This window comes from Saccopteryx leptura, chromosome 1 (assembly GCF_036850995.1).
Source record: "Saccopteryx leptura isolate mSacLep1 chromosome 1, mSacLep1_pri_phased_curated, whole genome shotgun sequence".
In the NCBI taxonomy this organism is placed as follows: domain Eukaryota; kingdom Metazoa; phylum Chordata; class Mammalia; order Chiroptera; family Emballonuridae; genus Saccopteryx; species Saccopteryx leptura.
The window spans coordinates 117,942,885-117,970,474 of NC_089503.1; the positions used below are offsets into that span (position 1 = coordinate 117,942,885).

The 27,590-nt window shown below is 35.3% G+C and overlaps 1 protein-coding gene and 1 pseudogene across 3 annotated transcripts in view; one reads left to right on the forward strand and one right to left on the reverse strand.

Annotated features, from left to right (window-relative positions):
• CDH18 (cadherin 18) overlaps positions 1–27,590 on the forward strand; it is a 706,139-nt gene that overhangs the window by 538,329 nt on the left and 140,220 nt on the right. The gene's annotated exons all lie outside the window — the stretch shown is intronic.
• On the reverse strand, positions 8,237–19,474 carry LOC136389722 (glyceraldehyde-3-phosphate dehydrogenase pseudogene; annotated as a pseudogene).

The following is a 27,590-nucleotide window of genomic DNA, read 5'->3' on the forward strand; positions in this document are numbered from 1 at the left end:
TTCAATTTCCTTGGACATATATTCTTTGTGTTCATTGAGTTGTTTTCTGAGCTCCCTAAATTGCCTTTCTGTGTTTTCTTGTATATCTCGGAGGATTTTAGGATTTCTATCTTGAATTCTCTGTCATTTAGCTCCAAGGTTTCCAATATATTAAATTTTTTCTCCATAGATTTTTTCTCATCTATCTGTGTTACCTCTCTTTCTTTTGTATCCATGATATTTGATTTTCTCTTCCTTAATGGCATCTGAGGGTGGTTTTGTTGATAGTATTAATGAGATTTAATAAAGAATAAAAAGTTTAAAAAAATAATAAAAAAAATCGAAAAGAGTTGTTTTTTTAAAAAAAAATTAATAATGAAATAAAGAAAAATAAAATAAAATAAAAATTTAAAAAACAAACCAAAAAAAAAAAAAAAAAAAAAAGGAAATTATTCCCCCCCTCCTTTTTTCCTCTCCTCTCCTCTCCCCTCTTTCTTGATAAAATCTTGTGGTGGACTGTGAATTATAACAAACAATGCCTGTGATGGAGGGCCTGAATTGGGGAAAAGTAATAAAGGGGCAAAAAAAAAAAAAAAGAAAGAAAAAAGAAAAAAAGAGCGTATGGACCCACAAAAAGCAAATAAGGAAAAAAATTTGGGTCAAGAATAAAATGATTTGCTTTTAGGTGTTGGTTGTCTAAGAGTTATGATGAGAGGATTAAGAGGAAAACGGAAAAATGGGGGGACAAATTAAAAAATTACTATTGTATTTAGTGGAACAAGAACTAGATAATATGGAGAGCCAGGGATGGGAGCACTGCTAGTGAGTTAAAAAGGTGAAGTAAAAACCCCCCAAAATGCCACAAACATAAGTTTGAGTCCCAGATAAGATAATTTGTTTGTTATTGAGGTTTGAATGAGAGGAGATGTAAAGGAAAAAGGAAGAAACTAATATAGAGGGAGAAAAGAAAGAGAGAGAGAGAGAAAAAAAAAGAGGGAACCACTAAAAGAAGAAAAAAGAAAGGAGAGAGAGAGAGAGAGAGTTAAGGGTTTTGGAGTGCAACCCTCATAGAGAGAAAGGAAGAGAAGAGAAAAGATAATGGGAGATGTAACACTTATGGGTAGTGTAGTTCAAGGAGAGGAGAGAGTAAGACCGGTAGAGAGTTAATCGGCCAAATTGGAGGAGGAAATAAAAAAAGTATCAAGAATGAAGATAAGAGAAACAAACGAACAAATATAATAAAATGGGATAGGTTATAAAGTCTGCAGATTATTCTTGATTTTGAGAGGTTATCTTCTTGCTTTTTCTTTTCTCTCCCTCTTCCTGGTCGGTGACTCTGTACCCCGGGTTTTGCCCCTTTGCCACGCTCAGGTGGAGGTTTGCAGTTGATAAGTCTCTATGGCAATGTCATGTATTGTGCTTTAGTCTCGTTGGCAGTCGAGGCTATTAGCATTTATAGGCTCCGACAGTGAGAGAGTCCGTGTTCCTGGAGCCTTTCTCCTAGTCTTTCCTTCCTCAATTAGTAGCCTGATAATCCAGCTATGGGGTTGCTGCTGCCTCTGCCTGGATAGTAAGAGGCTCAAAGAGCTGGCAACTCCCCACTCTATTTCCGCTCAGCACAGGGCTCTGGGTAAGGCTCAGTCAGTCAGAGCTGCTAGCATAATCAGGCGGGCTTTCCACCCACTCACAGACCTCTGGCTCTGCCACTCTGTCCGGTAACACAAGCGGGTGCCCACTTCCGGGGTGCTTGGAGAAAACTCTCACTCACTGGCTGCGCGCGCAGACCAGGATATCCGGCCAGCAGTCTCACGCTCTGAGTGAAACCCCCCGACCGCAGGGAAAAGTTGCAGCGTTGGAATTGAGTCTCGCTCTGTCCCCGTGCGTGGCTTTTGCAAGGCGCTGGGGCGGCCCGAGATTCCGCTTTGGCCCACACAAAGGCCCCTGACTCTGCTCCTCTGTGCGATGACATGGGCGCGCACTGCCGAGGCACTCGGAGGAATCGCTCACTCCTTATCTGCGCGCGCAAACCAGGATATGAGGCCGGCCGCTTTCCCTCTGAGTGAAACACCCTCGGCAAGGAAAATCTCCACCATTGGAATTAGTTCTCACTCCCTCCCGTGCGTGGCTTTCCCAGGGCGCTGGGGCTGCCCAGAGACTCTGCCCTCGGCCCACAGAAAGGCCTCTGACCCTGTCTCTCCGTGAGGCAACACGGGCACTGACTCCCGGGGCCTAGGAAGAAATCTCTCGCCCACTAACTGCGCACCAGCCAGGAGACCGGGTAAAATGGCCGCGCCGCTTGTCTTTCTTTGTTTGGGTTTGGCGCGAGTGTTAGCTTGTATTGCCCGGGTTGCCACAGGATCAGATTTTCCTCGGCTTGGATCTCCGTGCCACAGCCTGGATCGGCCGTTTGTATTCACCCCCTTTGCCCGCCTCTGTTTCTATATTCACAGTTACCAGAGAAAGCCGCCCTGTTTAGGTTAGTGAGGAAGGCGGAGCATTTCTTACTCCCTATTTCCTTCGGGGTTTGGTTATATATTTAGCCAATTTTTCACTCAATCATACCTTTGGGTGTATTGCGAAGCATCTGGAAGCTCCAAGTATAGGTTTTTCTGTTTCTGGTTGAAGATCTTGTTGAGTTTTGGGGGAGATTTATCGGTATCGCTTCCTACCCCGCCATTACTCTGACGTCATCCTCTGTATTATTTTTTAAAATTCATTGTACAGTGTATTTTCAAAAATGTGATAATCAACATGAGATTTGCATTTGAACCTCACCTTAATAATTGACCTTTTAAAATCTATTCTCTATTTTGTTGAAAGAAAAATAACTAAAAATAAAAGAAACAATATTACTTTATTTTAAACGAACTATCTTTTGGTCTATCAACTACTTTCTATACATTTTACATATTACATTTTTCTTATTTTCAAGTACAATAAAGGACATTCAAAGCTATATCTTGTACCCTGTCTTTTTCTTTCAAGTGCTGTGAGAAATAGAATTTGTCTAAACACTTCATCTTTTATGATTTTAAAATAAATGGTGTATAATATGTGTGGGGTGTTTCATTGGAAACTAAAAAGTAAAATAAAAGTATTAGAATATAAATACTGTTCAAATTAAATAGCTATATTAATGTAACTTTCAGAAAGTCTAAAGGATAATAGTAGAGTCAATGTGCTTGTCACAATTTCTACTGTTTTGTTGATTGTTTTTTTTTATTTTTCCTCTGTTAGAAAAAGATTTTGAATCCTCAATCTCCTGTTTCTTTTCACTATTAAAATATTAATATTAGTTTTCTATTGATACTTAACTAAATAGCCCACACCAAGATGCTTGAGACAATATCAGTATATTATCTTACAGCTCTGTAGGTCAGAATTCCAGGTGAGCTGCACTAGGTTTTCTGCTTTGAATCTCACTAAGCTGAAATCAAGATGGCAGCTAGCTGGGTTCTTGTCAAAAAGGTTCTGTTCAGGTTGTGGCAGAATACAGATATAAGCAGTAGCAGGACCCAGGTCCCTGTTCTCTTGCTGGTTATGAGCCAGGGAACACCTTCAGCTCTTACAGACTGCTCTCAAGTCCCTTCCACCTAAAGATAACCATTTCCTAATCCAACAACAAAATACTCTCTTTATCCATGTGAGAGGAGGGGAGATAGACTCCCACATGTGCCCCTACTGGGATCCACCCAGCAACCCCCATTTAGGGCTGATGTTCTGCCCATTTGAGGCCACTCAAACTGAGCTAATTTTTAGCAACTGAGGCAGAAGCTCCACAGAGCCTTCCTCACAGCCCAGAGCCAATGCACTAGAATCAATCAATCGAGCCATGAGTGTAGGAGGGAAAGAGTGAGAGGGAGAAAGAGAAAGGTGAAGGGGAGGAGAAGTAGATGGCATCTCTTGTATGCCCTGATCGGGAATCAAACCCAGAACATCTGCACGTGGGGCTGATGCTCTACCACTAAGCCAGCCATCTAAGGCAGCGGTCCCCAACCTTTTTTGGGCCACAGACCGGTTTAATGTTAGAAAATATTTTCACGGACGGGCCTTTAGGGTGGGATGGATAAATGTATCACGTGACCGAGACAAGCATCAAGAGTGAGTCTTAGACGGATATAACAGAGGGAATGTGGTCATTTTTTTTAAAAGAAAACATCGTTCAGAATTAAATATAAATAAAATGGAAATAATGTAAGTTATTTATTCTTTCTCTGTGGACCGGTACCAAAATGGCCCACGGACCGGTACCAGTCTGTGGCCCGAGGGGTTGGGGACTACTGATCTAGGGTCACAAAATATTATCTTTTGTCATTTTTTTCTCAGTTGCAACATTATTTTTACTATAACCATAGCTATCAGCCAAAGAAAATTCTCTCTACTCTTAGTGGCTTAAATAGTTTAGGCCCATCTGGATAATCTTTCTATCAGAAGGTCAAAAGCATTGTAACCTTAATAACACTTACAAAATCTCTTTACAGTGTAAAATAACATAATTATAGGAATAATGCCAGGGATTTAAGGTCATGTTGGCCAACGTAGAAAACCAGTTATTTTCCATGTCCAAAACATCACATCACTTGCGCCCTTTTATCTTATACCAGTTCTTTTCTTTTCTCTTCTAACCCAAATATGTGTAATATACAAATATTTCATTTATTTGAAGAAAAGCCTCCCACAGAGAAATTATATGCATGTGGATTCACTCTGAAAAGATTTGCATGGGCATATATCTGTCTCAAAATGTATTAATTATTTTTTATAATTTTTATTAATTTAAGTTTATTGTGTTAACATGGATTCGAGTTTCCCACTCAATATAACACCTCACCCCAAACCCCTCGTCCCCCTTTACACCCCCTTTGTCCCCTTCCCCCTGACTCCCTCCTGCCTTCCGTCTGGGATTTGCTGTCCTGTTATCTGTATCTATGGGTTATGTATATATAATTTACTAATCCCTTCACCTTCTCTGATTCCCATCCCCTTATCCCTCTGACTGCTGTCCCTCTGCTCCCTGTGACCCCGCCTCTGCCTCTATTTCATTCCTCAGTTTAAAACGTTAGACTACTTAAGATTTATAAATGGCCATCAATATATGTTTTCCCCTTTAAAAGTCAGTCATTTTTTATTTAATGTTCCATTATAAAGCAGGGGCAAAACTTTTTATGGTGAAATATATTGACATAGTTCAACAGCATTAAATTAAAATCCAGAAATACAGAATTCTAGTAATTTAGGAAGCATCTGTAGATAGCTGAAAGTATAAAACAAATTTGCAGAATTTCCAAATGGTTTAGAGTTCAGCAACAGTGATTTTTTGTGTGTGAGAAAGAAGAGATTAGTGTACTGATTATAAATTATTTCACTTATTTATTGAGGAAATTCTTCTAATAATACGTATCTATTTTTATTTAATGAAATTCTGTACTCTTAAACAAAATAAACACATAATAATCCACAACATATGTCTTCAAAAAGATGCAAATTGAAGCAATGAGCTATTATTGCGTATTATTAAAATGGATAAAATCCAGAACACTGACAGCACAAAATGCTGGCCAGGAAGTGAAGCATCAGGATCTCTTTCATTGCTAGTGACACTTTGGCAAAATGGTACAGCTGCTTTGAAAGGCAGTTTGGCAGCTTCTTACAGAATTATGTACACTCTTACTGTCTGATCCTGCAATTATGCTCCATGGCAGTGGTAGTCAACCTGGTCCCTACTGCCCACTCCTGGGCATTCCAGCTTTCATGGTGGGCGGTAGCAGAGCAACCAAAGTATTTATATAAATAAAAAGATAGATCTAACTATAGTAAGTTGTTTTATAAAGATTTATTCTGCCAAACTTAGCAAAAATGCGACATAAAGTACTTGGTAAGTAATTATTATTATATGCTTTAACTTGCTGTAACTCAGCTTTATAAATTTTATAAAGTAAAGTTACTTCCCTACTTTATAAATCACCATTACTGTGAACCGGTGGGCGGTTAGAAAATTTTACTACTAACAGATACAAAAGTGGGCAGTAGGTATGAAAAGGTTGACTACCCCTGCTCCATGGTATTACGCAGAAGAATTAAAAATTTATGTCCCAACAAAAATCTGTACATAGTTGTTCATAACAGCTTTCATCATAATTCTCAAAACTTGGAAACAACCAAGAATTTTTTCTATAAATGAATGAATAAATTGTGGTTCATTCCAATAGTGGAATATCATTTAGTACTAACAGGAAATGAGCACTAACATGCCATGCAAGGACATGGAGAAAACGAAAATGCTTATTACTAAATGAGAGAAGCCATTCTAAAAAGGCTGCCTGCTGTATGATTTCAACTATGTGCCCTTCTGGAACAGGCAAAGCTATGGAGCAATAAAGGAGGTCAGTGCTTTCCAGGCGTTGGTAGTGGGAGCATGTAGGATTTTTAGGGCAGTGCCACTACTCTTTATGATATGGATATGATGGATATATGTCACCATCCATTTGTACAACCCCACAGAACTTACAAAACCAATATTGTCCCCTAATGTAAACTAAAGACTGAATGATAATGATATGGCAGTGCCGGTCCATCAGCTCTAACAAATGGACCACAGTCGTGCAAGAAGTTGATAGCGGGAAAGCTATTCCTGACTGGAGGCAGGGACACACGGGAAATCTCTGCACCTTCCACTTAATGTTGCTGTTAACCCAAAACTGCTCTAAAAATAGTATTTTTAATATAATAAAATCAAATAAAAATATATAGTCTGAAATTGAACGTTTTGAAAAACTTCCATCTAAAACAATTTGAGTAATTCGTGGCTTACTATGAAGTAATAAAGCTACATTAAAATTCTGTTAATTACTGAGACATTACTTATACATATAAAATTATTCGATTACTTTTGATGAACTTTTTTAGAAGTTAAGGCAATGTATGTAGTCATATAGCCCCTAACATAATCATAATCATCTTCCCTCAAAATTCTTACCTGTCCTGGGAGAATTTACCACCACTTTTATTCCCAACTCTTAGGGCCCCACTAATTGGCATTCTATCAGTATAGTGGTGTCTTTTTATCCAGATTGTCATACGAATGAATTTATACAGTATGTAGTATTGTGAGTCTGGATTTTTTTAATTAGCACAAGACATTTGAGAATCACTTACAGTGACTGTATCAGTATGTCTTTTTCCTTTATCTCTGAGTGGTAATTCATTGAATAGAAAAACAACAGATAGTTTATTTATTTACTAATTTAAGAATAGTTGGCATACTAGCAATTATTAATGAAACTATTATAATAGTTTATACAAAGATTTTTGTATGAACATAAATTTTTATTTCCTGTGAAGTAAGTAGTGGTATTGCTAAATTGTGCATACATAGTAGGTGAAAATTACCACAGGTCTTTCAAAGTGTCTGCAAAATTTTTCCTCCAAACAATCAATATGTGAGAATTTCAGTTGCTTTATATCTTTGTAGGCAATTGGTTTACCAATTTAAAGAATAATTTAATTTAGGCATTCAAATAAATACTAATATTCCATTACACTTTTAATTATCATGTGTTAATGTCTAATTATACTGAGCATCTTTTCTTGAGTTGTTTTCCACCACTATATTTCTTCTTTATCACGTGCCTGCTTATGTTTTGTTTTTATTTTTAAAATGTGACTTATTTTATTATTGTTAACAGAGAATTCTGTATAAAATTCCTTTACCATATAAATTGAAATTGTTTCCTCTGTATTATTTTTTCATTAACTTACCTGCGTCTTTTAAAGAGAATACATTTTTACTTTTGATGAAGTACATTTTACTAATTTCCTTATATACATATAAATATTGGTATTATATCTCAGATATATTTTTTAACTGATGGTGAAAATGATTTTCCTCTATGTATTATATTGAAATTATTTATATAATTTCAGCATTAGCTATAGACTTATGACCTAATATTTTTTTCTATTCCTAGTTTGCAAAGATATTTTTATTAATTAATATTGAATTTTTTCAAATGGTAGCTCTGCACCTATTGAAAGGACCACATTGATTTTTTTTTTTTTTTTGGCTGGGTACAGTGAAATTTATTGATGGTACATGACAAGGCAGGGCTATGCCTCTTCCCCCCTTCAGGGGTCTGGGATGGAAATGTGGGGTCAACAGGAGATTCTCAGTGTGTTGGGAGAATCAATTGGGGCAAGGATTTCCCAGAAGCTGAAGGCCTCTCTTACTCCTTGCTGGGGCTGGTGGTCCAGCGGACTCTTACTCCATTAGGTTCATCACCCTATTGTAGTCAAATTCATTATCATATGAGGAAATGAGCTTGACAAAATAGTCATTGGAGGCAATGCCAGCCTCAGAGTCAAAAGTGGAGGAGTGGACCTCAGTGTTAAAGCTGCAGGATATAACCTGGTCCTCAGTAAGCCTTGGATGTCCTTGGGGACCCTCTGATGCCTGCTTCACTAACTTCTTGATATCATCATATATAGCAGCTTTTCCCAAGCATCATATTACACTGGGAGCAGGGACATGGAAGGCCATACCACTGAGCTTCCCATCCAGCTCAGAAATGACCTTGCCCACATCCTTGGCAGCCCTAATAGAAGCAAGGATGATGTTCTGTGCAGCCTCTCAGCCATCATGCCATAGCTTACCAGAGGGGCCATCCACAGTCTCTGGTTTGGGTGACAGTGAAGGGGGATGGACTGTGGTCATGAGTCCTTCTGCAATACCAAAGTGGTCATAGATGACCGTGGCCAGGGCAGGGGGCAAGCAGTTGGTGGTACAGGAGGCATTGCTGACAGCCTTGAGGGAATTGCCATACTTGTCATGGTGCACACCTATCACAAATATGAAGTCATCTTTAAAAGGGTCAGAAATGATGATTCTCTTGTCTCCACTCTGCAAGTGAGCCCCAGTCAGCAGTAGACTCCACAACATATTCAGCACCAGCATCGCCCCACTTGACATTGCTGGGCTCTTGCTTCTGGAAGATGGAGATGGACTTTCTATTGTTGATAAGTTTCCCATTCTCAGCCTTGACTGCACCTTTGAACTTGCCAGGAGTAAAATCTTTTTATATATTGATAGTTCTCAATGGTTTATTAATATCTTGCAGTGGGCTTCTGTGTTTTAATATCTTGCTGTGGGCTTCTGTGTTTATGCTTATGGAAAAATTGGTCTTTAGTTTTGTTTTCTTATAGTATTTTAGTTGATATTTTATCATTAATTTTGCTTATTAAGATGACTGGAAAGCATTTCTTACTTTATTTTCTGAAAGAGTTGGTATAAATCTGCTATAATGGAATTTTAAAAATTTTGTTAGAATTTTCCAGAAAAATTGTTTGGCTTGAAATTGTGTTGTTAAAACACAAACTGCATATAAAATTGCTTTTAATAGAACTAGGACTCTTAAGATTATCTATTATCTTTATCTTTGGTAATTTGTGTCATTCAAGGAACATTTCCATTTTATCTAAAATTTTTAAAAGTTTGGCATACAGTTTTTCACTTATTTTCATATTATAGTTTTAATTTCTAATAAATCTAGAACAATGGTCATTTTTTATTTATTATAATAAATATTTATATCTTCCCTGTTTTTCATAACTGGTTTTGCTAGAGTTTTAGTGATTCTAACAGCCTTTTAAAAAAAATCATCCTTTTGTCTCCTTGATTTTATCTACTTTAACTTTTCAAAATTGCATTGATTTTTCTTTTTGTTATTTATATTCTTCTGCTTAGTTAAGATTTGATTTGCTCTTATTACTTTACTTTTCAAGATAGAATTTTAAACATTGATTTGAACTGTTCTTTCTCCTATATTAATTTATTGCTATAACTATCTCTTTATGCATTTCTATGGCTGCATTAACCAAATTTTGAAATATTGTGTTTTAGTATTAACTCAATTTTAACCTATTATCTAATTTTCCTTGTGGTTATTTTTGTGATACCTGGTCATGTGGAAATATGTTCTTGAATTTTCAAACACTTTTGAATATTTCATATATTTTTCATTATTGATTTGTAATCTTATTTTCTGTGTGTGAGATCATACTTTGCATGATTTCAATTCTTGTAAATGTGTTAAGATTTGTTTTATGCCTCTACAACATGATCTATCTGGTTTAATGTTCCATGTGTCACTTTATAAGAATATGTATTTTCTGTTCCCGGGTGTAGTTTTTATAAATATAGTGTAGCTCAAGCAGTTTTGTAGAATTTTTTAGATCTTCTAAATTGTCACTGATGTGCCTTTCTGATCTTCAGTTTCAAGTTCATATCTTCTTTAACAGAGTTATTATTTTAAGTTATCCATAAAGAAATGATATATATATATTATATATATACACATAACATGTATACATATATAAATATATACATACACACATATATATACACACACACATGTATATGTATAATATATACAGGTTTGTTTGTTTTTGTTTTTGTAAACCAACCTTTGTTGTTGTTATTGTTTCATGACAACAGTGTTGCAGCTAACTTTCTATATACTAAGTGGAAGCCAGAAAACTCAATTACATTTTTAGAGAAAAATGGAAAGCAGTTGTCAGTTCTGCTGTCTGTTCTTCGGCAGGTGTGCACATGTTGCATTTTGGGAATCCTTACTAATCCACTGTCGCTATTTCACTGTGAAAGATGAGAAATGCTCACAATGAGGTAAATGTTATTTTATTACATTTTAAAACTAGTTATGAAAACCGAAGGATTAATAAATATGCTATTAGAATTCTTGTGAAATATGTGACAAACTGAAAATACTTAGAAATTTGAAAGTGTATTTATATTGGCAAAAGTAAGAGGTAAAATGGTAACTTTAAAACAATTTAATTAAATTCATTGTGGGAAGATTGGTTACTAACATTATATAATATAAGTTTCAGGTATATAGTTCTATACTATATATAAGTTTCAGGTATATAGTTCTATACTATAACATCTGTATATCGCATTGTGTACTCAACAGTCTAGTCTCCTTCTGTCACCGTATATTCAACTTCCTTTACCCACTTTATTCATCCTTCACACCCCTTCGTTGTGTGAAACACCATACTATTGTTTGTGTCTATGAGTTTGGTTTCTGTGTTGGTTTGTTGTTTTGTTTTTTTTATTATTTTAGCTTGTGATTTTAGCATATGATTATCAATTGCTTCAAACATAGTATTGTCACATTGAGAACTTAAGAAGGAACTATTTGATAAAGAACACATGTGTCTGTGGTACTGAACTACCATCCTTTCGACAGTGTTAAAAATATTTTGAATTGCTACTGCAAATACTGTTCATCTGTGATCAAACTGCCAACTGTTTAAGATTTTTCTCTTTAGCTATGTACTAAATATGAGATCTACATATAGTAACACCTATTTTGGTAATTATTTTGCTTCAAGGAGTCTTTTGATCCAAAGTTATGCCATAAAAATCCAGCAAGAGTGTACTGTAAGATAATTTAACAGGAATTTGTACCTTTTGATCAATATCGTTCCGTTTCCCCTATCACCCATATCTGGCCACCATCATTTTACTCTCTATTTCTATGGATTTAGCTCTTTTAGATTCCAAATATAAGTGACATAACCATTCATCCAAACATGGACACTTAGGTTGTTTTCATACTGTAGCTTCTATAAATAATACTAAAATGGACATGGACTATTGATAACTCTGATATTCTGACTTGATTTCCTTTGGATATATGACTAGAAGTGAGATTGTTGAAACAAATATTAGTTCTACTTTTAACTTTCTGAAGAACTTCCATACCATTTTCCATAGTGGCTATACATTAATGTCAACAACAAACGTAAGTTTTCTCTTTCCATATTCTTGCCACTTATCTCTGTCTTTTTGGTAACAGCCATTCTAACATAGGTGAAGTGCCATGACATTTTGGTTTTGATTTGCATTTCTGATGATTAGTGAATTTGAGCATCTTTTCATCTACCTGATGACCATTTATGTTATAGCTATGACACCAAAGCAGAAGGGTAGTGAAGCTAACAATTTGTATATGCTGAAGAGAATCTGTAAAGTGCTTTTCTTAACTAAAACAAAGTGAAAGTCCTCAATAAGGAAAGAAAAAAATGATATATTTTCATTTTTCTATGATCTACAGCAATTTTCAACCCTTTTCATCTCATAGTGCATATAAATTAATTGCCAAATTTCTGCGGCACAACAAGAGATATATTTTTTGCTAATCTGACAAAAAAGTAGGTATAACTTTGATTCATTCACATAAGATGGCTATTGTTGTATCAGCTGTTGTCATTTTTTTTACTTGATAATCTAAGAGAAAAACAGTGCACCTGACTAAATAGTCAGGTATTGCCTGTTTTTAAGAATTCTTATGGGACACCAGTGTCACAACCAGTGTGACATGCCAGTTGAAAACCACTGATCTATGCTAAAAACAAATTTATTCATGAAATGACTTAATTTAGAAATTAAATTTTGTTCTAAGTGTGTATGTATAGGAAAATATGTTACATATCTGTATATGTAGTTCAGTACTGTTCATGGTTTCAGGCATCCACTGGGAGTGTTGGAACATATTCTGGAGATGGGGTGACTACTGTATTTTATTCTCCTTTTGTAGGTTGCCTTTCCATTTTGTTGTCTGTTTCTCTTGCTGTATGGAAATTTTTTAGTTTTATATAGTTCCACCTATTAAAGTTTTATTTTGTTGTTTATGCTTTTGGTATAATAGGTATAAATGTGTTGCCAAGATCAATGTGAAAGAGCTTTATCCCTGTGTTTTAAGTTTGTAATTTCAGATCTTATGTTTACATCTTTAATCCATTGACTTCTATAAATCATTATAGAGTGCTTAATGCTAGTTTAGTTTCCAAGGAGAACACTAATGTGCAAACATAGATGCTGTAGTGACATCAACAGCATGGCTAACTAAGATGTCTCTTGTAGTAACAATCCCCCAACAATGATTTGACATTCATCCATGGAAGAAAGCTGTGGTATCTAATACCATACATCAACAGACCAAGGAGGAATCTCATCTATCACTGTGTAATAGTCTACAGAACTCACTCACGTGTGGTCCCTATAGTGGAGCACAAACTGGCTCCTGCCCCTCTCAGTCATGGCCTGAGAGCCCTTGTAGAACATTGTCTTAGAGAATGTCTTTGCGGAAGTCCAAGTTTCCAGTGTGAAAGTTCTAACACACCATTGATACAAAAAAAATAAGTTTTGACACATTAGCTATATTTAGAGGAAAAATTTGACCTTATCCAAGTCATCCTCTAAGTGAGACCTTCTGGGGCTGTGACTTCCTCATGGTTAGGGCAAGGGGAGTGAGGGTGTGAGAGTGGCTGCCTGAGCTGTGTGAGACGTTGCCAGAAAAGAGCATTTCTATTTCACCCCATCCAGAATACTGAGTTATGACTTGCATAACTGGGGGAGGGGGATCAGGATGGAGCAGAAAGGGCAGCAAATAAGACTATTAAAGAGAATTTAAGGAACACAAACCATAACAAGTGCATCATGGGCCCCATCAAGGAGTTCACCATTGAATGCAGGGGAAGCCTTACATGTCAATTTCCCTAAATTGCCACAGGCTCCCCCAGCACAACACATGCTTAAGCTCCACTCTGTGGTTGGTACCCTGTGTGCTCTTACCAGGGTGGCAAGAGTCACCTTTGTCAGACGGCTAGGCAGCACAGACAGAAAGCCAAACGACATCTGTGGGTCAGAAAGGGACCACAGACTTGAACTTTAGCTTGCCCTTGGGGAGGCCAAAGGGAGGCTGTCAGCATTTATCCTGGTACCATGCAGAATCCAGAGAAGGCAGACACATTTAATATTTTTACCACAAGAAAAAGCAAGAAGCATGAAGCAGGCATTTCCACAGAAGGTCTGGGAGACCTCCAAATTCCTAGCAAGGCTGACAAAAAATGTTCTCTTCAGTAGTCAGTAAAGACTGAAGAAGGTGACTATTATTAAGAACATAACATCACAAACATTTTCCTTTGGACATGATAGTCTCTCATGGTGCTGAGAGGGATATACTTCTGTCACTAATGATTTATCCATGCCTAATATAGGTCCTTCTCTACTTTTTGTTAGTTTCCTTGCCTTCAAAGAGCAGGTTCTTCAATAGCTTCCATCACTTTGGTCTTGTTTTTCAAAACTGCAGCTATGCTGGAATGGACCATGCCTGACTGAGAGTGATCACCATCACTGATTTTCTGCTTTGTAGTCCCTAATCCCTGTTAACATTTTTTCCTGGTCAATCACTTGATGTAGCCTCTTACTGGAAACATTAGCAGTCGATTTTGTACACTTAGGGGACATGATGGGCAAACAAGTACAAAGCACTGTACATACAACATCAAAAGGGTGGTCAATATGTATGTACATATTTAATAGAAATTCAGTGTATTCTATATTTCATAAGTTTCTATTGTTTGATTACTTTTTTTTCTTCTTTCGTAATCTTTGGTCACATCCTCCTGGCATTTTAAATAGTTAGTTATGTTCCTTTGCCAAATTCTAATTTAGCTTAAATCATTCTCTTAAATTCATCCACATGTTTAGACTCCTGAAAAGGAGAAAGATAATGTATTTTTATGTTGACACTTTCCTTATAGTCGGTATCAACAGAACTTGTTTAAATGATAGCATAAGCCTCCAAAGGTTGTAAATGGCCTTAGTTTGATTTTATAATTTGTTCTCTACTAAGAAATTATATTTTAAGAAAAATTATTTTAAAATTTTAAATGTCAATGCTGAATGTGTTCAATTTGATTAAAGGAAAAAAGAAAAATGGGATTACAAGTGATTTTGGATGATATAGTAAAGTCATATTTGATATCACATCCTGGCAGCAATTCTCGTTACGTGTTGAGAAGAGTTGCATTATATTTTTTTAATGTGCTCAGAACTAAGTTGCTCAGAAATAAATTTCCTGCCTCCTTGCATGGAAGGTAACTCTAAGGGAAATTGCATTCATGTTGGTTATGCCTGAGCATATTTCACAGCCAGAATTTCAATTACTAAGGACCTTACATTAGTGAGCCAGGAGAAATCTGTCAGTTAAAAAAAAAAAAGTGAAGTGAGTAGACTAAAAGTATCTCTTCTCTCATGCTTGTTCTGTGTATGGGAAGAATCAATTTGCTTTCATCTTAATCCCAAATAGAAGGAGCAATTGACTTTGGGGAAATCCTGTAAAATTTATTGCTGACAGCATGTGAGAGAGTAGTTTCAAAGGATGACAGAACACATGAATTGATTTTGCTTCCAGTGACACCAAGATAACTGATTCTCTTACGCAGCCCTGAAATTTGATGTCGCTTTCCCCTGCAATTTGAAAGGTTTATATCAAATATGTGGAAGAGCAGTTTGAGAGGAGACATCCAATTTGGTGCTTAATTAATATGATGTTTTCAATGTCATAGCCTGTATACTGATGATATACAGAGAATATGTTTACTAAATATGTGCGAAAGGAAATGTTAAATTTAACATATAGCAACAGGATTTAAACATTAGAAAATATATTAATAAACAAAATAATATATTTCACAAATATTAATTAACATTAACTTTAAGAAAGACATAATTTGAAGAGAAATTGTCTCTTATTTAAGTATTTATATTTCCTTATACATCAGGTTTAAACATCTATAATATATATATCATATACTTATCAAATCCAGCTGTTGATTTTGAAAAATTATTCCAAATGCAATTCTTCCCAGGGAAATAGTACTTATGTCTTATCATCTTTATGGATTTGTGTGCCTGGATATATGGAAATATACATATGCACAATATGGTATACATACACATACCTATATGTGTATATAAATTTTTTTAGTACACATGGAAACCTATACACATGTTCATATACATTCACATGCATTTATATATTCACATATAAATATAATCTATTTTATATACACACATATAATTTACATTTTGTAAAGTACTTTTAAGTACAGATGATGTAGGGAGCACATTTTATTAGCTACAAAATGCAAGACAAGAAACAGGCTATATTAGGCCCTGGCCAGTTGGCTCAGTGGTAGAGCGTCAGCCTGGTGTGCAGGAGTCCCAGGTTCGATTCCTGGCCAGGGCACAGAGGAGAAGTGCCCATCTGCTTCTCCACCCCTCCCTCTCTCCTTCTCTCTCTCTCTTCCCCTCCTGCAGCCAAGGCTCCATTGGAGCAAAGTTGGCCTGGGCACTGAGGATGGCTCCATGGCCTCTGCTTCAGGCACTAGAATGGCTCTGGTTGTAACAGAGCAATGCCCCAGATGGGCAGAGCATCACCCCTGGTGGGCATGCCGGGTGGATCCCGGTCTGGCGCATGTGGGAGTCTTCTGACTGCCTCCCCATTTTCAACTTCAGAAAAATACAAAAAAAAAAATGTTGGCATCACCTAAAAAAAAAAAGAAAAGAAAAGAAACAGGCTATTATAAAAGTTTTGTCACTTTTTTCTTTCTCCTCTTCAGGGCTCCATATCCCCTCACCAAACTTCTAGGTATCAAAACCAGGATCAAAATACATTTATTCTATCTTTCAAGGCCTCTCTGACAGGTTATAAATGAGCATCATTCTATTGTCTCAATGTTTCTGCAAAGGACTCTAAAGAAAGGCTGAGAGAAAAACAATGCTCTGTCACCTTCCTCTGATGAAAAGTAGATGTCTACACATTACTTCCATAAGAAATTACTCAAGTGTCCTTTGAGAAACATTTACCAGTTTCTGCATCCTTTAAAAAAGGTGATGGTTGAATGTGTGGAAGAGAGGATCTTATTAGAAAAATTTTGCAGCATAAAGTCCACCAACCACCTCTTTCAAACTTTTCTTGGACAAAGACAGAGAATGCCTCTCTTCACCTTAAACCCATAAGGAAGGTTCCAAGACAGTCACAGCAAGGGTGTGTCAACCTATGGACTGGTAGCAGATGCCCCACAGCTTAGGCTAAGGTACCAAGTCTTTATTTCTAGCAAGAAAAAATGTGTTCTGCTTACTGAAAAATATACTGCTCACAAAAATTAGGGGCTATTTATAACTTCATATTCATTTTAAAATATCTTCTAATTTTTGTGAGCAGTATAAGAGGACATTAGGGATTCTGCTCAGCAAGACTTTTTAGAATGTTAATCCTTGATGAGAAGAGTGCTCAGTTCCCTTGATCCAAAGGACGAAAGAGAGGTGCTAAGTTAAGTGCAAGAAAAGTTTTGGACATTATCTATATCAAGGCGACTACCATTGCAAGTCCCTAGTGGATAATGTCACAGACAATAAAAATGGTCCTTGAAAAACAACAAGCAAGAGCGCATCAATGATGGAGAAAGCCCGCATGCAAGATTACAGCTAACTCTCTCATAAATGACTGCGTTGCTTTTAGCAAACCCTTCCATTCTTTTGGCTCAGAATCTGGAACCGTTAAAATAATATAGCAAAAACAAACCAGCTAGTTCACATCCTACTGGAAGCTTACAAGCCTTGAGTAGATACAAGATTGGGGTTTGCTATTCTGGACCAGAATATTGTTGTGTAATGAATATTTCAGTCTGGAATTGTTAATGCATATATTTATAATATATTGCTATTTATAATATATATTATGTAGAGTACCTGAAAAGTTCTGCGGCTTTGTCTAATGCTTTATCTAGGAACATCAAAAAAAATTAGGCCACAAAAGAGATGCAAAAGGATTATGGTAGTAAAAGTAGTTTGGTTTCAGGTTATAAAACAAAATCTAAATCTAGGTCATTCAGAAATTCAATTGAACACCCAATAGTTTTTTAACCTAAAGTACAAAGTTATTTCACTGTTTATCAACTCTTCTTGAAAAGAAATGCATTCCTTTATGTAAATTAATGAACTATTTATTTTCTATCTTAATTATAGACAGAATTTGCCAATTCTGATACCTTCTTAGCTCACACCATCGTGCCTCCATGATCCTTCTGAATGGCTTTGTTACTTGTGGTCTCAGAATTCCCATTCTCTACTCCACAGTCTCTCAAGTTTGGCATTTCAAACACTCAGAATGCATTTATTTTATTTTTTCTTTATAAACTTCAGTCTTTTCCTTTGCATGATCTTTGGATCTACATCTTCATTTTCAGAATAGAAACCAAACTTTTTCCCTGTACATATCAAACCCTTTTTTGGTCTATTTACTTTCCAATGGTTATGCTTCCCATCCCTTATGTAAACTACTTTTTGCTGCAATATTTTCTTGAAAATATGATATCTGTACTCTCCTTGTAAAAGGGTAGCTCCAAAAAAAAAAAAAAAAAAAAGGTAGTTCCATGATTTGACTCCTTCCTTCTTCCTCCGTTTTTGTTTTGTTTTTACCTGGCTAATGTCTACTTTTGCATCAAAATTGTTCTCAGAGGCATGTCTACTACTAGTGATGTCCTTGGAAATCTTCATTTAAATTTTGTAACCATCACTCTGAGCTAAACCTATCTACTTTGTATTGTTAACCTTTGGCAAATGTCTGTCATAGTAGGACTAGGTTTGTCTTAATGAGGTAATAAATAAAAATAGACACAGCTAATAAAAAATTGCCAGTAAAATAAAACTTGTAAATAAAATCAAAGATTACTCACTTGACTTCAACAAATGTCAATATAATAAATGTTAAAAGATGAAAATTTAGGCCTGACCCGTGGTGGCGCAGTGCGATAAAGCGTCGACCTGGAAAACTGAGGTCTCCAGTTCAAAACCCTGGGCTTGGCTGGTCAAGGCACATATGGGAATTCATGCTTCCTGCTCCTCCCCCTTCTCTCTCTCTCTGTCTCCTCTCTGCAAATTGAATAAATAAAGTCTTAAAAAAGAAGATGAAAAATTAGGTAATAAAATTAATGGTAAATTGTAACTACCAAATAAATGACTGGTATCTTTTACTGTATAATATATAAAATTTTAATAGTAAAATAAATATCATTGGTAGCTGTAATCTATTATGTGCTTGCTTAATCTCAGATAAGTCTTATAACCTCACAAAAACTTTATATAAGGTAATCAAACCTCAGCAAATTGTATATTTTATTTTTCCATTGTCTAAATGTGGCAACTGCTGTTCTCAGAGGTGATGTCAAGTCAGAGCTCACAAAAGAACAAGACAGAGTTCTAACTATATTACTACCTGATCCTGTGCAGTTCGTGTCAAGGTTTCAAAAAATTATCCTCGTGATCCTCAATTTTTGGTTTTATTATTATTTTTAGATCTTAAGTGAGCTCAGAGGACTCCTCATAGTAGGTTAAGAGAGCCAGGGAAAGTTTTATCTCATAATTTTTATGAGATTCATACAAAATTACCTTTTGGGAGGTTCTAGATGAAACCCTATCACTGGTTAAAGTTTCCATACTCTTCCTTAGCACCCCCTTCGACACAACCTGAGTTCGGTGCTGCTGCGACTGGTGTGGGGAGCTGACCCCTAAACGGGTGTGATGGCGACTCTGAGGGCCACATCTTTCTACATTATGTTGTGACATTTTAATTATTATTTTTTCAAACTACATGTAAATAGCTATGAAAAATGTCTGAGAAGCAATGCTGTTGAAATACTGTTTTGTTTTGTTTGTTTGTTATTCAGAGATATTTTCTAGCAACTTTCTGCAGTTTTTCTGGAACCTGTTGTTTTAATTTATTCTTTCTTCCCCCATTGATTTAAGAAGTGTATATGATAGGGATAAAGGTAAAAAAAAAAGTGGGATTACAATATATATTAGTGTCAATTTACAGTTAATCTTAGTTTGAAGAGGTTTTTTTTGTTGTTGTTGTTGTTGTTTTACAGTTAGAAATATATTGCAAAACAAAAGCTTTTGATATGGCTATCAGAGATTTCTAAGAATCTGGTTTAATATTAGTATTAATTATGGAATTTTTTAATGCATAGGTCAAAACAAGTGGTTTATAGATTTTTATGCCATGTGTTGTTTCTTCTTGCCTTGGTTGAAAATTCTTGAGGATATATGTAGATGAAGAAAATGTCTGGGAGCAATTTGTAATTCAGTATGAATTTTTGTCTTGGGCTCTGACTTAAATATATTCATACTAGAAGATTAGATAAAATAGGCAAACATGTCAAAATATATAAATAGTTTTACAAAAGGCAAATATTTTATTACATTTAAATATATATATATACATTTTAAACTTAAAATTTAAAAACAATATTCCATATATAAAATTAATTTATTGTGAAGAATGAGAGGAGGATAATTAGAGTCATAAAACTTAAAGTGTTATAGTGTTAGTCCAAAACTAATATTTTTTTTAAATCATATTAAAATGACTACAAGAAAGCTAACACAACTGATGTTTAAAAAAATCATCATCAAAATGAAGAGATTTGATGTACAAAATGGTGAGAACATCAATAGAATAGCTAAGGGGTGAAACACAAAAGAAGATTTCACTAGACAGAGCCTAGAATTAGGTTCAAAAGTTGATCTAAAGACAAGCCACAAACCAAACAAAATGTGAAAATTAGTACTATTTAGTTACTTAAGAGACATTATACGATGTCAAATCTGGTGCCTTTCCTATATAATTGAGCCATTAACTAAATGTACAAGGTAGCTGATGCATGTTTAGATCTGGTTCTAAAATACAAGACTATTCCAATAGACAGTTTGATAATTCTTTCTTCAATTCTCTTTAAAAACCCATTACATCATTTTTTTCTGCATAGCTTCATTTTCAAGTGTTTCTAAGCTTCAGATAGTTTCAATGACAAACGCACTCCTAAGCCATCTAATAAGAACAGTTTATTGATTTTCTCAAGTATTTCATACTTATAAGTAAAACTAGCCTTTTTGAAATGATGGAAAGACCCTCTTTGCCCAGTGTCCTCTGGAGTATCACCATCAATGCAAAACTAGTGAAAGAGAATGCAGCCTCAGAGCAGTGGTAACAGCTCAATCTGGGGTATGGCTGGGTTAACCTGGGTTTTCAGGCACACTGACCCTCCAGTTTACTGGACCTACTCCCTGTATAAGTACTGCTGCAGAAAGGAGATTGCTGCTTCTAAATTGCCTTGGTTAGTTTAGGGGCGGCCTTTGGGACCCACTGCAAAAGCTGTCTTTAAATTGCATCAGTCTGTAACCGCCTAAGGAATTCAAAAATTTTTATTTCCTGTCTTCATTGAGGAATATCAGTGAGAACCATAACTCCTCTAATTTTATCAGGTGAGATCATACTTCTTTCATGGGGAAGTGTGTTGTAATTATGACAAAATCTACAATTAAACACACACACACTCACACAAAACTTGTATCAATAATTTTCCGTGCTATCTCTTTTATTATAGTTCTCACTTTCAGCCAAGAGCATTTCTTTTTTACCTGAAAATTCATTATCTTCCAGTCAAAAAGTTTTCTCCTTCATCTTATCCTCATCCTGCTCATCCTCATCCTCCCCAGCCTTCTATCCTTGAACATGGCATATGTTGTATTTGATCATTTTTAAAGACTTTGTTGCCATTTTTTAAGATACTGAAATCTGTCCCTTGTATTAGTTCTTTTCTTTTCTATTTTTTTCACTCTTCTATAAGAACATTTCAACATGTTTTCTATATAAATTATATTATTTGAATTTTTTATTATGGTTACAGTTGTTTATTGTTGGTAAATTTTTAATTTAATTTAAATTCAGTAATTAATTTTGCATTTTTTAAAATGTGTTTTAGCCCACATAGGCTATGTTTTCACTTATATGTCAATCTTCTTTATCTCAGTACATCAATAGCCCCTTCTTCTAGTTGCTCAGACCAACATAAACACACAAAAGTTATCCTGAGTTTTTTCTCTTTCACACCTTACAACCAATCCACCAACAAATCTCATCAACTCTACTTTCAATAAATGTCCTCAATCTAATCACTTCATTTCACCTCTCTTTCTAATATATAAGACATTCTTGCTTTCCATAGAAAATTTCTATCATCTTATCTCATTTCCCTGATTCTATTTTTTCATATACAACAATCCCTACAAAACAGCAATTGAAGGATCATTTTAAACTCACACAATTTTGTTAGCCTTAACAGATGATATTATCGCTTACATTCATCTGCTTCTTTTTTCTAAGACATATATACTTTCACCCCTGTTACTTTGAGATTCTCAGGACAAAGAGTATACACATTTGACCTTATCGAGAGGCGTGGCATTGTGACTTGTAGGTAATGAGATTTGTATGGCAGTAATATGGGCCAATTCCCAACTGAAGCACTTCTCTCCATTTTCCCTTTTGTCTTGGGGCGTGGTCTTTTATTATGGGCCCCAGAATGAAAAAACACAGAGTACAGCTACAACTGACCTGTTTCCATGTTATGCATGTTTCCAGTTCTGCATGTGTAATATGTATAAATTTTTAGGCCAGGGTTCAGCCTAATCAAACTAAGACTTTCTCTACTCTGTCCACCAGAAACCACCCAATGTTTCCCATAGGCAGAATCCAAACCTTCCTGGAGAGCCTACAGTGCCTAATTTGAGTTAGTCCTCTCTATCCCTTCATTCTCATTTTACTTTTCCCGTTTACATTCTGCTCCGGCCACTGTGACTAGTAAAGTTTGTGGACTCCTTCAATTTCTTTAGCTTTGTGTAGTTAGCACATACTTCACTTCTGCCTGCAAGGTTCATCTTTAGACAAGCCCACAGTCATTTCTTCCCTTTATTCATAGACCAAATATCAACTTTCATAAAGTCTTTACTATCCACTCTATGTAATATTCAAACTGAGTCACATTTCTTTTATACTTTGCTTTACTTGTCTTCATATAAATTATTGCTTATGTATTTCAATACAAAAATAATAGTAGGGAACATTTATGAATAGTTACAAATTCAAGCACTGTTCTAAGAATTTTCTAGTTTATTTTATTAATGCTACCAATAATATTACAGTTAACTTATATTCTAGGTCACAAAACTGAAGAACAGACAGGTGGTAAAGTAATTTAACCAAGTTCACAAAAGATGAATAAAAGAGCTTATACAAACCTAAGCATTATTATTTTAGAGAACAAGCTCTTAGGCAATGTGCTAAGCCAGCCTGGAATTGTCTCAGGTGTATGCATGACTTCTCCTTGGGGCTGCACACTATTCATCTAAAAGCGGTTGAAATCCCCTACCAAGATCAGACGCAGAAAGCTTGTTTGATGTAACATGGAATTACTATTTCAGTAGCCTTAGAATAGCAAAGATGCTATTGGGGCCATAGCAAACCCCAGGAAAGAGAAAGGGCATCTTGCTCACTTTTTCTTGTGTTTTTTTCCCAATTATTTATTTATTTATTTATTTATAATACCGCATCTAGAGGATCTGCATTTTAGTATCTGTTTTTCACAACTTTCATGGGATTATTATATCAAAACTTCTTAACTATAACCCACAATGCCAAGGAACCTTGAATTTCACTGTCAAGGGAGAAGGAACATCAATTCTAATTAATCATCTTCTGTCTGATGATTGTGCCTTTGCAATCTCTAGGCCTCTAGTCATAGTGATTTGGAATAATTTAGATACACAGTATAAGAAACAGATTCTATTTATGTGTTTTCTGTGACACATGCCACAGTGTTAGGAAAAATTTTACACTTCATCCTTAAATATTTTTCTACCATTTGGTTTTCTAACTGCATTAAAGACGGATCATTAGAAGATCATGTCTCTTGGATGACACTTTTACAGTATTGAGTAGATTTTCCCCATTAGCACATTTGTTTGGTAAATTGATTTGGGTATTCATTTCCTCATTTCTTCTTTTTTTCTAAAATCACAGACAGTAATCACTTAGGCAAAATAAAATTTGGAATTAAGAAGCTATATGTAACTAGGTCAATTGTCTTTTATCAGTCAAGTTAAGCACTGTTTTAACTTAGATAGTTCCTGCAAAATATTTAATGCACTAAAATGTTTGATCTACATGTACTTACTGTAATATTGATCAGAGAGAGGATGGAAAGAAATTTCTTCCTACAAAACATGTGAAAAAAGAGAAAAAATCTAACAAATAACTGCATAATAGGAGGAATTATGATTTCTATTTGATGGTATGAAATTAAGTTAGAGGATTTTCTGAAAATAAAACGTAGACTCGGAATAAGTAGGTCTGGGTCTATGTTTCCAACAAGTTCCTAGGAGGGGCTGATGCACGCAGTCTAAGAGACCACACTTTAGTCTCAAAGGTCTAAGAACTCTGAAAGAAACAGTAGTGCTGTGGTTATTATGCTATATACACTATTAATGATCATCTGATCATTTATTCAGTTATTTTTTCATTTAACAGATATTTACTGACAACTTGTTATATGCCAAGCATTTACCTGATATGTCAGCATACAAAACAAACCCACATCCACGACCGCGTGACTTACATTTTGTTTGTTGGGGATAGTGAAGAGAAGACAGACTATAAACAATAAAAATATAATAAAAAAATAAAATTACACAGAATATTAGAAGGTGGTAATTGTTATAGAATAAAAACAGCAATTTAAACAAGTTATTGAGTTCAGGTATGTGGCAACTAGTTCAATACAAGGTTTGGTATTAAATAAGGGGTATGAAGGTTTGTGCATTGGCAGTAATATAGTACATCCAATCAAAACAAGAAGAAAAACAATCTACCTGCAATTTTAAGACTTCCAAAAGTTCTACCCTAGTTTTTGCCAGAGGAGCAAAACTCTATTAAGAGAAGAGTTACAGATGGTTATTATTCAGTATTTTTTCTCTCAGTTTTGCTTGAGAGAAGATGATATTTATTCCGTAATTTTTAGATGAAAGAGAGAAATCACATTACTTATACAATGTAAATGTGTAGTTATGTAAATAACTTACAAAATAAAACTTATGCCTACAAAATGCCAATGGGAGTAGGGATCCCGCTAAGACTATACATCACCATGATTTCAGTCTTGTTTTCTTTTCTTGCATTTTTAATATATTTTACTAATTTGTGAGTAACATACCATGAGAAAAAAATCCGCAATAGAAAAAAGACATACAGCATAAAGACCTGCTTTTTTTAGTGCCAAGATAATTCCACAATTTTGTAAGGAATTTTAGTTTTATAAATAAACAGTATTTAATTTATGGTCATAACATATTTTGAAGATTAGAGTTAATAGCCCATGAAAATGGCTAGTCAAACTATTTAAAGGTAAATAATAAAAATTTAAATTATAAAATAAATTTTCTCATACTCAAAAGGTACATCATGTAAATTGAACATTTACAAAACATAGAAACTAAAACATTCACTACAAAATTATTGAATAAAAATATGCATTTTTTAATGGAAAAATTTTTTTTTTTTTTTCTTTTTCTGAAGCTGGAAACAGGGCGAGACAGTCAGACAGACTCCCGCATGCGCCCGACCGGGATCCACCCGGCACGCCCACCAGGGGCTGTGCTCTGCCCCCCAGGGGGCGATGCTCTGCCCATCCTGGGCGTCGCCATGTTGCGACCAGAGCCACTCTAGCGCCTGAGGCAGAGGCCACAGAGCCATGCCCAGCGCCCGGGCCATCTTTGCTCCAATGGAGCCTTGGCTGCGGGAGGGGAAGAGAGAGACAGAGAGGAAAGCGCGGCGGAGGGGTGGAGAAGCAAATGGGCGCTTCTCCTATGTGCCCTGGCCGGGAATCGAACCCGGGTCCTCCGCACGCTAGGCCGACGCTCTACCGCTGAGCCAACCGGCCAGGGCTAATGGAAAAATTTTATATACAGTTCTTGAACCATTAAAGAGGAAGGTGAATGATATTTATTAAGCTCTAAAACTAAGTGAACTTATAAACCCACAGTTTATAATCTTTTTATGTACTGTCTATTGCCCTAAGTGAATCAAACTATATAAAAATCAGAGGAAGTCTTTTTAACTTGGTAATTGAAAATCATTGATTGAGTCAGGTCTATTTCAGCAAATAGTAGTTTTATGGGTGGTATTTCACAATTCATTGGCACTTTACTAAGGGAGAAATTTCTCTTTACCTTTAGAAACTTTCCTTTGCTGATATTACCTATAACAAATATACATTTTTTACTAAAAATTAATGAGAATGTCTATTTTTTTCTCTGCCAAAGCACATAAAAATAGTCATAACTTCAAGGCAATTTTATTGGAGAATTACATTCTGCATAATCATGCTAAGCTTGTTAAACATACCTTTTAACTTCTCTTTCAAAATCAGAGAGACAGTTTGTAATAAAAAACAATAAAAGCTTAAATAAATGATAGACAGACACACCCATGCATCATTTATAAATTAATACAGCTTGCCTTCTAAGAATTGATACTCTTTTTTTGCCTGAAAACATAAACATTTACCTTAACCACTCACTAACTGCACTTAGCTTCAAATTCCTTCATATGTTTGCAACCATCAAATGCATCTCTGAGGATGAAGGACTTTATTAACAGTGCTTACAGAGTACTCGTCTCTCATATCTTCTGGTCTTCTCAGAGTGGTTCTGAAATAATAATACAATCACAACATTTCTGACATGAGAATTAAGCCAAGAAAAGACAATTTTTAGAGGTCCCCTATGTATCTGCATGTGCAAATTTTGTTTTTATGTAATTATGAAGAATCACCTAATAACCAAGCTTCAGTAAGGATATCTAATATACTTATGTCAAAAAAATTGCCTTTAGTAAAATATAAAGTACTCCCATAGACATCTTTCGTTAGGTAGACCTACTAATCTATGGAAATAATATGCTACATTTATTCATTAACTCTGGAAAAACAAATTAGGTATCAATGGTGTGTAGAAAATCACTAAACATTCATTAGCTAATCCAGGTGAATAATTTGATATTTTGTGCCTTCTTTATTATCAATAAATTAGTAATAATGTGTAAACATTCTATCCTGTCACTTCATCAGAACATTTTGAGTTGAAAATTCGATTATTTATGTTACCAAAATTGGCATACTTTGAAACACTATAAAATTTGTTTATCCAAGCATCCATTGTTTGCGGAGAACATTTCTGCAAAGCTGGTTATATTACCTATGCTTTACTAGGCAGTTTCTAAGTGGTTTGCAAATTCTGTTTTATTTAATCATTGCAATAACCTAATGACAAGATAAGAGCTTATAACCCACATTTTCTAAAGGAAGAAACTGAGTCATGGAGAACTAATTTTCTTATTACCACAGTGTTAACCAGAAAGACTAGGATTTGGACTCCATCAGTCTGTCTGCAGAGCCCATGTTATTAACTGGTACATTCTTTTCAATATGGCCTTGATTTCTAGTGTGAAAAAGAAAGAAAAAAAAACACCATCTTGATTTATTAAATAACTGTATTGTTATACATCAAATTATATTTATAAGCTTTTTCTTTTAAACATTATAAATAGTTCTACAGTAATAGCTTATTATGATACTAAATGAGAAAAAGAAAACTAGGAGCTTTTCCTTTAGCTTAAATTCCTACATGCCTTTACAAGAATACTGCAGGGAAAAGGGATTTGTCTTTACTTTAAATAATGTTTTCAAAGTAATTAAGAAGTTACTGGAGCATGCTTATTCCACCCAGGGTCTTCTCACTTATTTCTCCTGGAGCATACATGATTGGGTACCTAGAAAATAATTTCTAT